Source organism: Schistocerca cancellata, chromosome 4 (genome assembly GCF_023864275.1).
Source record: "Schistocerca cancellata isolate TAMUIC-IGC-003103 chromosome 4, iqSchCanc2.1, whole genome shotgun sequence".
Classification (NCBI taxonomy): domain Eukaryota; kingdom Metazoa; phylum Arthropoda; class Insecta; order Orthoptera; family Acrididae; genus Schistocerca; species Schistocerca cancellata.
This window is the reverse complement of record NC_064629.1, coordinates 777,978,663-777,990,692: the sequence shown is the minus strand read 5'-3', so window position 1 is coordinate 777,990,692 and position 12,030 is coordinate 777,978,663. Positions and strand designations below refer to the sequence as shown.

The 12,030-nt window shown below is 46.2% G+C and overlaps 1 protein-coding gene and 1 non-coding gene across 2 annotated transcripts in view; both read left to right on the top strand.

Annotated features, from left to right (window-relative positions):
* The window catches only part of LOC126184960 (glutamate [NMDA] receptor subunit 1), a 513,057-nt gene that overhangs the window by 212,758 nt on the left and 288,269 nt on the right, over positions 1–12,030 (top strand). The gene's annotated exons all lie outside the window — the stretch shown is intronic.
* Positions 5,584–5,657, top strand: Trnat-ugu (transfer RNA threonine (anticodon UGU)). The gene has a single exon. It is a non-coding gene; the product is annotated as a tRNA-Thr (tRNA).

The following is a 12,030-nucleotide window of genomic DNA, read 5'->3' as shown; positions in this document are numbered from 1 at the left end:
GCTTCAAAAGAAAACAAATACTCCAATTATACTGGTTTCTCCTTGCTGTAAACGAAAATTAATCTCTTTCGTCTTGATGGCGAAGAAGTAATCTTTTGGAACAAAAAAAACGTTTCTCAAAGCCAAAATCAAATTTCATAGGAATAAATAAGGAAAAGTATATATATATATATATATATATATATATATATATATATATATATATATATATATATATAAGGTCGTCGTGCCACTTGTAGTTAAAGACCAGTTCTTACAGGAGCGCCTGAAGTGTCTCCGCCTACAGCAGGCCAGCTCGTCCAAACGTGTCTTCTCGTTGCATAGGCGTGGGTTCTGGGTAGCAGATCTATTCAGTTCCGTTCTGTTAATACAGTTTTCAGCTTCTCAGGGCTTGGACGTTCCAGCTACGAGGTGGGTCATCGAAGGTGCTCCGTAAGAAATTGGAAAAATATTGCTTAAATCGTGGGTTGCATATCGGGACGCAGTGTCGTTCGTTGCCATAAGTCCAATAACCTAGCATAGACTTGTCGCCAGAAGTAAAAAGATAGCGGATCGTGTGGCCACAGATCCAATTCACAGAGTGAGTTTTGGCGGAGGGGTAGAAAGTCTTATCGGGGTACAAAAGCATGCGGACGTCGATCTGAGCTGGTGTCTGTCGAGTAAGAAACGCCAAAATTCGCCGCGCAAGTGTCCAGACGTCGAATGCTGTGCCACAATGGAACCGGTGGACATCCGTGTCATCCACTCCACAGTGGGTGCAGAGGGATGAATCGGCGAGATGGATGCGGTGCAGACGCTCTCGGTTAACTTGTTTGCCATTCACGGTGTTGTACCACGCTGATTGAACGTCTGATTCCAGAAAACGCGCATGGATTGCCTTCCATATGTGTCGCCACACGTACTGTGGATACTTACGTTCGATGGGATTGGACGGGCGGCACTGTTGTAACAATTCGGAGACTGTTGTCGTGAGGTACAAACGCGTAAGTGGTAAAGACCGGTAGACATAACTGAACGCCAGGAAAAATCGTTGGATGTAATAAAAGGGGGTTGGAATGGTCGATACCAGTACTGGGGCGGACAAGGAGGCCGGCGCAAAGGTGTGAAGCAGGAGGCTAGTAAGGCTCTGCGGGCAACGACGCCAAAGTTTTAGTTGGGAGCTGACGTAAAGTGCCTTGACACGAGTCGGCACGTGGATGAGTCCTACCCCGCCACGACCTCGTGGCAGTGCAAGGGGTTCATATTGCACCTTGAATAACATCCCCGAGCTGACGAAGGAGCCGAAAGCCATCAACAGTCGTCGGGCCAGGAGATTTGGTACTGGTAGTACTTGAGCCACGTGTGGTATACGGGAAGCATGATACATGTTCACGTATTGCGCGCGTTGGATAACGACGAGAGCTCGTAGCCGGTGATCTGCGAGAGTTGCTCTGATCCTCTGTAGCAAGCGTCTACTATTGATAGTCGCTGAGCGGCGCAGATCTGCTGAGAAATCAAGTCCAAGACATCGTATGGTGGCGGCGACACTAAGGGGGGCAACGCATCTCTCCAGCAAGCCCGCACCAATGAGCAGGACCTTTGATTTTGACACGTTGAGGCAGCTCCCCGACGCTTCGCCGTAAGTCGCCACCCATGTCAGTGCTGCTCGTACTTCATCTTCACTGCGCAGATATAGTACTATGTCGTCTGCGTAGGCTGTTCAACAAAAACGGTGGCCGTGCACAGCCATACCTTCCAAACGTTGGCGCATGCCCTGGAGCAGGGGTTCCAAGGCGAAAGCATATAAAATCGTGGAAAGAGGGCAGCCTTGTCGTACAGATCGTGCGATGACCAGGGGCGGTGTGAGGCGACCATTGTACATGATTTTAGAGGTTGCACCACTCGACAGGCGCATAACCACTATAACAATACCGCCAGGAAATCCCATATGCTGAAGAACTGTCCGTAAATAGAAGTGGTCAACACGGTCGAAGCCTGGCTAAAGTCCAGTGAAGCCAAGGCGACAGGGAGACTTTGATAATGCGCCAATGCTATCATGTCTCTGTAACGGCAAAGGGCCGTACGGATGTTGTTGTCGCCTCCTAGGGAAGTCTGGTCGCAGGATGTGACGTAACATGCGACCTTCTTGAGTCGCGACGCCAATAGCCGTGTGAATATTTTGATGTCACTGTTGAGCAAAGAAGTTGGTCGATAGTCCTGGACCCTCGATAACCCCTGCGGTTTATGTACGAGGATAATAATGCCATCTAGAAAAGCGCTCGGGACCACTGTGATCGGTGACATCAGCTCTTGTGCGATTCCCGTCCACGTGGAAGCCAACAAATTGTGAAAACTTTTATAAAATTCGATGGGTATACCGTCAGGTCCAGGAGATCTGTTATCGGAACCCGCCTTGATAGCATCTACCACTTCATCTGTGGTTACGTCGTCTTGGAGGTCATGCAGTGCATCCTCTGGAAGAGTGTTCGTAGTAAGCTGAGCGACTTCTGTGATCAGTGCTGCATAATGCGGTACGGCTGCGTATAGCCCGGCAAAATGAGCATGGGGAGCACGACCGATGTTTTGTTGGGTGTCGTGCCGGCGCTCTTCCACATCAGTGAGCACTTGGACCAGAGTTCGTCGTCGTCGTTGTCGTTCCTGAAGGAGGTGGTACATCGACGGACGTTCTTGAGGGATTCGATTAGAAGCACGAGAACGGACTACAGTTCCTTCCAAAGGACACCGCATGATCAAGGAGATCTGCGCCTTCGTGCGATGGACCATCGAGTGCCGGGCTGACGAGAAAGGCATCGTCGCACAGTCACGTAGTATGGTGTAGTAGAAGTGCAGGGTATTAGTTTGCCACGCCTTATATTCCTTCCCATAACTCATCAGTATCTTCCTGAGGGTCGGCTTTGCACAGGAGAGCCACCATGATAAGGTGGAGTCATAGGCTTCTCGACGATGGCGGCAGCGTGCCCACGCTTCTTCGACCATACGGCGACAGTCTGAGGAGGTCAGGTGAGCTGTCGGGCGAGAGTGTCGTCACAGAGGTACGCATCATGGTCTGGAAAGGCCAAAGGCCAGACTTCCGCATGACGTGTGCCATCAGCAAGGGAGCGAGTAACGTAGATGCGATCTATGCGGCTTGACGAGTGAGACGTGTAGAATGTATAGCCCTGTTGAATTCCGTGGAGCTTCTTCTAAGTGTCAATAAGTCGTAGACGGTCGATGACCACTGAGAGAGATGCACAAGGTGAATGTCGCGGGAGTTGGTCCGCGGGCTCTTGTGTGGAGTTAAAATCCCCACCGAGTACCAAATCGTCCTGCGGACCTGTGAAGAGGGGTGTGATGCTTTCGGCAAAAAAAGCTTGTCGGTCATGACGGCGGCCAGTTCCGGACGGAGCGTAGATATTAATAATACGAAAGCCGAACAGTGTGAGGGCCTTACCTCGCGCAGTGGGGAGGTAGATGACGTCCTCTGCAGGGAGTCGGTCGCGTAGTAGGATGGCGACGCCGCTACCGGTGTCGGATGCGGGGGAAACATGTGCGTTGTATCCGGTGGGAACAAGGAAGTCAGCCACAAACACCTCTTGTAAGAGTGCTATATCAACATCCGCAGAGTAAATAGTGTCTCGGAACATGGCCAGTTTATGGGGGACACGAATGGTGGCAAGATTCATCGTGGCGATACGATATTGCTGTGTACGGCCATCCTCAGTATTTGCCGAACGTGCGGTAGAAGTAGCCGGTGGGTGGAGACTCGCCGGTGGTGCCGCAGTGGTGATAATTACTGGCGGGGCGCCAACCCCCGTGTCGCCGTGGTGGACTCCTGTGCAGACACGCTGGCAGTCTGTTCCACTTCTTCTTCAACGTCATCGGCCCAGGAAGCTGACGACGTGGACATGTGACGGTCTCGTGCGTCCGGAACGAGTGTTGTGGATTCCCCAACATGAGTGGCAGGGGGACCGCCATCATCATTCGTTGACAACGGCGAGCACACGTCCCAGGCTGTGAGAGGAGGCGTCACAGGAGGGGCGCCTGTTGCTGCCACATCGCGTGACTGGACACAATGTGGGAGATCACCGTCAGACATCAGGTCGACATCTCGCGGGGCCGTCTGAGAAAGGGTGTCATCGGAAGGCGTTCGTCGTCGTTATGTGTTTGCGAGGCGACCGCTGTTTTCTTATGTGGCCTTCTGAATCAGAATGTGGTCGCCCGTCGTCTGACGCCGAACCCGTCTGGACAAAGGCAGACGTCGGCACGAAACCGAGGTCGACGTCCATGGTTCCAACAGGAACATTGGTTTCGGTCTGCAGCCCGGACGGTCCTGAAGCGAGCACTGAAGGCGACGCCGTGCTTGTGTCGTCGGCGCGTTGTGCTGCGGCGGGTGGCGTTGACGATGCTGCTGGCGTGATCGGGAGTGGCACGATGGGGTCCTGTGCAACCTTGGCGTAGGTGATGGGTAAGGACGTGACCGTCGAAGCCTGGGTCTCTTCACGTAACGGCGTCTGTATTAAACGGAGGTGTAAGCATTCGGAACGTACATGTCCCCCCTGGCCACATCCTGCGCACGTTCGTGGCTGTCCATCGTACATGACGATGGCCCTCAAACCGCCAATCAGCAGGTACGATGGGACATGTTTCGTCAGCTCAATTTTTATTTGCCGGACGCCATTTAGTACGGGGTAGGTGGTAAATGTTTGCCACTTCTCCGCGACGTGACCCAAGACGGTGCCATATGGCTGGAAAGCGGCAATGACCACATCCTGAGGCACCTCGAACGGAAGCTCAAACACCCGCAATGTCCGGAGACCGAATCCAGCATGGGCGACTGTCACAGCACCCATATGTCCATCAGGGTGTTTAAATTTTAGTCCGGTGGCATGACGATGAATTATGTCAGTGCAAATTTCCTCCGGTGACATCTTGATGTAGACAACACTTCCAGTGATGGAAAAGTGTATGCCGATTACGTCCTGGGGGTTCAAACGTAGATCCTCTCGGATGAACTGTTCGACTTCGAAAGCTCTGGGTCGTGGATGTTCGGCCTGAAACGTTACTTTGATCGTTGCACGGCGGTACGAGTGCGCCATGGAGTACGTTAGTCTGGACTCGATAGACACAAACACCGCGACGCGGAAGTAAACACCACCGAGAGCGGAGCGTCTGACGGCGCGTGGAGCAGCTCCGCACGCTAATTCGGCTGTGAGCCGACTGACTCCATATGAGCCACCGAGGACACAGAGGATAGTGCGACTGCAGGGATTTATCTCTGGCACGCCTCCCGCGAGACTCACATTCTCCCGCGCTACATTCGTAGTGCCCCCGCCCATTATATATATATATATATATATATATATATATATATATATATATATATATATATATATATATAAGGCTCACCAGCCACTTGACCATCTTCTTCTTCTGTGCGAATGCACAAACAGAGCCCGAACTCTTACGGGAATCGGCAACGAGCCGTGAGTAATGAGTATAATGGGCGGGGGCACTACGAATGTAGTGCGGGACAGTACGTTGAGAATGTGAGTCTCGCGGGAGGCGTGCCAGAGATAAATCCCTGCAGTCGCACTATCCTCTGTGTCCTCGGTGGCTCAGATGGATAGAGCGTCTGCCATGTAAGCAGGAGATCCTGGGTTCGAGTCCCGGTCGGGGCACACATTTTCATCTGTCCCCGTTGACATATGTCAACGTCTGTGAGCAGCTAAGGGTTGTAATTTCATAGTAATTTCATTCTAACTAGCTCCATGGTTACCGATGGTATCTGTTCTTTCGGACATGTCCGAAAGAACAGATACCATCTTCGTGTATACCGAGTGATCAAAAAATTTGAAAATTGAATAAATCACGGAATAATGTAGATAGAGAGGTACAAATTGACACACATGCTTGGAATGATATGGGGTTTTATTAGAGCCTAAAAAATACCACAGCTCAAAAAATGTCCGACAGATGGCGCTTCATCTGATCAGAATAGCAATAATTAGCATAACAAAGTAAGACAAAGCAAAAAAGATGATGTTCTTTACAGGAAATCCTCAATATGTCCACCATCATTCCTCAACAACAGCTTAGTCGAGGCATAATGTTGTGAACAGCACTGTAAAGCATGTCCGGAGTTATGGGGAGGCATTGGCGTCGGATGTTGTCTTTCAGCATCCCTAGAGATGTCGGTCTATCACGATACACTTGCGACTTCAGGTAACACCAAAGCCAATAATCGCACGGACTGAGGTCTAGGGACCTGGGAGGCCAAGCATGACGAAAGTGGCGGCTGACCACACGATCATCACCAAACGACGCGCACAAGAGATCTTTCACGCGTCTAGCAATACTTTGGTTTTTTTGTTTGTTCTAATAATAAAACCCCATGTCATTCCAAACATGTGTCAATTTTTACCTCTATATCTACATTATTCCGTGGTTTATTAAGTTTTCAAATTTATACTGACTTTTTGATCACCCGGTATATATATATATATATATATATATATCATCATAATAAATAAATATATATATATATATATATATATATATATATATATAATAAATATAAATATAAATATATATATATATATATCATCATAATAAAATAAGGGAAATCAGAGTTCGCACGGGTACATGTATGTGTTAGCTTCTTCTGATGCGTCTTGTCACGCTTCTTCCGTCGGAGGTTCCAGTCCTGCCTCGGGCATGGGCGTGTGTGTTGTCCTGAGTGTAAGTTAGTTTAAGTTAGATTAAGTAGTGTGTAAGCTTACGGACCAATGGCCTTAGCAGTTTGGTCCCATAAGATCTTACCACAAATTTAAAACAAAATTAATTTTCCCGCCCGCTGTTCAAGAGTAGATTAACAGAAATTACTGTGAATGCAGTTCGATGATCCTCTGTCAGGCACTTAGTGTGATTTGGTGATTTGCAGTGTGGCTATGTAGATGTAGGTGCAGATGTATGGAGGGACATACGATCAGAAAATCTCTCTCCTAAACTTTATCAGCTTTTCAGAACCCGTAACCACTACTTCGTACTCAAGTAGCTCCTCAGTTGGCCTTATGAGGCTGAGTAAACTTTATTTAAATGTTTATAATTATATAATTTCGCCCCTTTGGCTATTATTAAGCTACATCCAAATAAAAATTGGTTTGCTTACATGTTGCTTTTTCCTTACACTGATGTGTGGAATAAAACTTGCCGTCTGCATAATTTTTATTGTGATGTAACTTGATAATACCCAAGGTAATGACAAAGATTTGTTTCAAAACAAAAGAAGAGTATACCCAAGAAAAACACATTCTTTAAACAATTTAGAGCAACTATGGGTTCATACTCAAAAATAAATGTAAGAAAATGCAGAAGAAATTAAATAGTATTTACAATGTTTTTGTATGTGCGTAAATGTAAGATAGTGACCATAAACAAATTGAATAACATCACAGTATCCGCTTACAACATTAGTTGCGAACGTTTGGAGTCTATCACATTATATGAATACTTAAGCCTGACATGAAACTTTATGCAACACAAATTTGTGAAATCAATGGTAGGGAATATGAATGGAATACTTATATTTTTAGGAGGACTCTGGGAACGTGCAGAGCATGTGTTAAGGAGATTGCATACGAAAAGCTAGCGGCACATGTTCCAGAGTACTGCTCCAGTATCATGAAACCTTATCAAGCAGACATGACAATAAATATGAACGAATTCAGAGACGCACTAATAGTGACTTAAAAGATTCGCTGGAAGGAGATAGGAGTTCTGCCTGTTTCAAACAGGAACGAACTTCAGATAGATTCGTAATGTCTGCGTGGTGTCAATACTTTTTCTCTGAGCCGAGTGTAATCTCGTGGTGACAGCTGAAATACAATGTATCTAAAACGTCGCCTGGTCCCTATTTTGCAGAGTAGCACCATCTAATGCCTTGAAATGAATTTACCACTAAGTGTCGTTTCAAATCATTTGGGACAGTACCGAGACAAAGGAAATGTTCGTCGTAGGTGATTACAGATTTTTGGGAGCTTCTAAAGAAAGGCTACGTAATCTCGCAAAGCCTGATCGTTAACTTTATGAAACTGGTATTCGAAGGTGAACTGTGCAACAGCGCTACTGTCTCCGTCATCAGAATAAGACAAGAGACACTGAGGTGAGTATTGGAAACAGATACGATCATTCGCCCCCAATCCATATGTGCGTAGAGCACAACAGAATATGGCACAAAGTAACGTTCGTACAGTGATTTGTGGAGTACTGGTATAACATAGATGCTAGACCAATTCACGAGTATTGCTCGTTAGTCCATTATCCTTCCAAGGCATCTCCAATAGAGAAAGTAGAGAAAATCCAAAGAAGAGCAGAGGTTGTCTTCACGGGTTCCTTTAAAAAGCGCAAGAGCGTCACAAACGTGCTCATCAAATTCCAGTGGCAGTCGCTACAACAGAGCTGTTGCGCATGGAGAACTTGGATAAAGTAGCTACTCTAAGTGGAAATAATTTCTAACATCACTGAGGAACAGTAGATATTGTACTTCATATTTTAACAAAAAAGAGGTTATGGGAAACTTATTATTTCGTCTTCAATAAAGAGATGTATGCGGGATGTGAATGCGCTGTACACTTTATTTTCACATTTAATACACATCAATTGAAAACACGTATAAACTCCACAATACAATGCAGACACAGACCCAAACTCGACTATTAAAGAAGAAAGGAACAAAGGTAACATACGCATTCACAAAAGATTCTTAAACTTTAATGCTCACACTGTTTCGACTTGTGTCAATCTTATTGTCTCATGTCACCACATTAGCCCCCCCCCCTCTCATTTTTGTGTTTTGGAGGGCAGAGTTTGGAAAAATAAATTTTCGTCGATTTGTTTCGAAGAATTTCACGTTACGTGGCCGAGATCTGTGAGGAAATTCTGCAGCCCCCTGAATATGTGTAAAGCGACAAGAAATCTGCCTCCTGACCCGCGGAAAAAGGATCGTTAGATTTCCAAGAGGGAAAGAAGGAGAGTGTGAGACTGACTGAGGCACTTGTCGCACCCATGGGGTAACCATAGAACCTTAATACTCCTCCATGTAAGCCAGCTTCGATCAGTCAATTGACACAGTATCTCAAAAGTCCGTTTACATCCAGGACAAAGGTCTTGTCCAAATGGTGTAACACCTTAAAACGGCCTTTATCTAATTGGGAGAGTGGAGGCTTGACAGCTCCCTCTCCCTGCCACACAAAAGAGCATGTATGTAAATCATTACTACATAAAAAAGGTTTTTGTACCGTGACATACGGGTTTCTGCGGCGAAATAAATTGCATATACGATTGCAGCTTCTGTAACAAGAGTTCAAAGTCTCTAAAACAAAGGACAGGAATAGAGGAGAGGGTAAAAAAATTACTTTGGACCCTCAACGTCTCTCTGTAGACAAGCTAGGCTATAGAGCACCCAATATCTTCTTTTACAACAATGTGAAGGCCTAGAACCACCATAGGTAATGTGTCAGGTCCACATTCAAAGTACTGTGTAAGTGCACTACTATCCCATTACTGGTGAATGTGACTACAGCCACACCGAGGCACACAAAAGGTAGTCAAATTGCCCACCTCTGCCGGTAGTAAAAATCTAAGTGTTGTCAAATAGTGAAAAGCAAAAAGTAAACAGAGCTTAGGCGCCAGAGAGAGCAGAAATGTCTGTGACCAGAACAGCCTCAGGCCACCTTGTGAACCTGTCTATTATTGTCACTATGTAGCGGAAACCACGATAAAGGGGAAGGGACCAACAATATCCAAGTGGATGTGTGAAAATCACCCTGAAGGGTAGGGAAAAGAAGATCTAGGAACGGAAATATGACCAGCAATTTTTGAAGATTGAAATTTGTAGCAACACTTCACCCACTGCCGACAATCCAGCCTGGGACAGACGACCTTATCAACCACTAATTTAGCACTAGCCTTAACACCTGGGTTAGACAAGGTGTGAAAAATGTCAAAACTAGGGCAGAACTATTGAGCCAGAATAAGTAGGAGAACCCTATTGCAGGACATGTCACATGGTACCTTTTGACGAAAACTTGCAGAGGAGGGAGTCCAAGATGCAAACCAGTTGATGGTGGATTCTGCTGGCATTGAAGAAGGAAGGGATATGAATCTTGATAAACAACCAGGGCTGCAATCAACGCAAAATCCAGAGACAAACAGTCAATGACGACATTATCCTGGCCAGAGATATGTCAGATATTGGTTGTAAATTGTTCAATGAAATCTGCCTGCCGACACTGACGTGGGGAGCTCAGCTCCATGACTCTGTGAAATATTGACATAAAGGCTTGTGATCAATGAACACAGTAAAAGTATCCCTCAAGCTACTGCCAGAAATGCTTGATGGCCAAGTAGATGACCTACAGCTCCCTATCAAAGACGCTCCGACGTAATTGTTACAGGGACAGATCTTTTGAGAATAATGCCAGAGATTGCCAGGAAGAGGAAACACATTGCTGCAAAACAGCACCGACGGCCGTCTAGCTTGCAGCAACCAGTAAGGCGATGGGTACCGTCGCAACCGTATACGCGAACAATGCGGTGTTAGCAAAGCGTAGTCTTCATGGAGCTGAAAGCAGTTATGTTTTTGGAAGTCCACTGGATGCGTCGGTTGTCCAAAGTGTTTTTGCCAGTTATTAGGTTTTTGAAGGGGAGCCAAGTGATGCAGATGATATCTGCAGTAATTAAGCATCCCAGAACATGCTGGTGACATCTGAAGGTGGTTGGCGGCGACAGCTGCATAATGTTCACTCTCTCGGGCATCGACGAAATACCAGCACGTGAGGCTGTGTATTCAAGAAACTGAACTTGCTGTCTGGCGAATGTGCATTTATCAATATTTATCATAGTGCCGAAACTCTGTAACCTGTCGAACATTGACACAAATGTTGGCGGTATTGCTCATGGCTCTCCGAGAAGATCACAATATTGTCCATATAGCAAAAGGTGAAAGACAGCCCATGGAGGACCCCAGGCATAAAGTGCTGCCAAGTTTGTGCGGCACAAACTGAAAGGCATAGTGCTGTGCTCGAAATTCCAAATGGTGTAGTAAGGGCAGTTTATGTTTGTCCCTCTTAGATACTGGAATCTGAAAAAAATACTGTGGCGCAATCGACAGCACTGAAGACACATGTGTCAGCCACATTGCTATTGAAATAAGTCATATTTGGGACGGCATCAGAAATTGTGCGGGCATTTAACCATCTGTAATTGCCACACAAACGACAGGAACCATTCCTACTTTTGATTTGCGGCTCCTTGTATTGGCCGTGTTTGCAGTTACAATTTTTGGGATTTGAGGTCCGCTAGTTACGCAAAACGCCGTTTTTCTCAGTACGCTAACATGTTTCGGCACCACTGTGCCATCATCAGTGGGTTTTCGTTTTTATTTATTCTTTACATTTCGTGAACACGAATTTTCTGGACCACTTTTGCGTTACTTATTACAGGTAGCTTGTCATGTTTTCGTGTGGCAAGCACTTCCATTCTCCGCATCATGCTGAGATTTTGTGATGCATACTTAGCTATAACAAGTATTTTCCACAAATAACGGCGTCACAAAACATCCGAACTGGCGCTGTAGAGTGAACAGGAGATTGTGGCATTCTAACTAGACACTCGTCCGCTAAATCAGGCATTGTGGAGAAATAATTTAAGAAATCAGCATCCAAGATAGCACCGCTAACATCTGCCACAATGAAGGTCCATGTGGGGCGGAAGTTCTCATCCAAATCAAGAGTCTAATTTATCCTTCCTAATGTAGCAATTGATGAATTGTTGGACGCTGTGAGAATAGGTACTAGTCCGGCAGAAGGGTTCACAGCTTGTGATTTTGGGTACACACTTTTCTCTGACCCGGTATCAACTAGGAAAAGGTCACTGGTTAATCTGTCTTTCACAAAAAGTCTAGCTGAACCTGTAACTGCAGAAACTGTGTTGTTTCACATTGGTTGTAGGCACTTCAAATAGTGGAGACGAATGTGTGGATCTGCTTGCCCT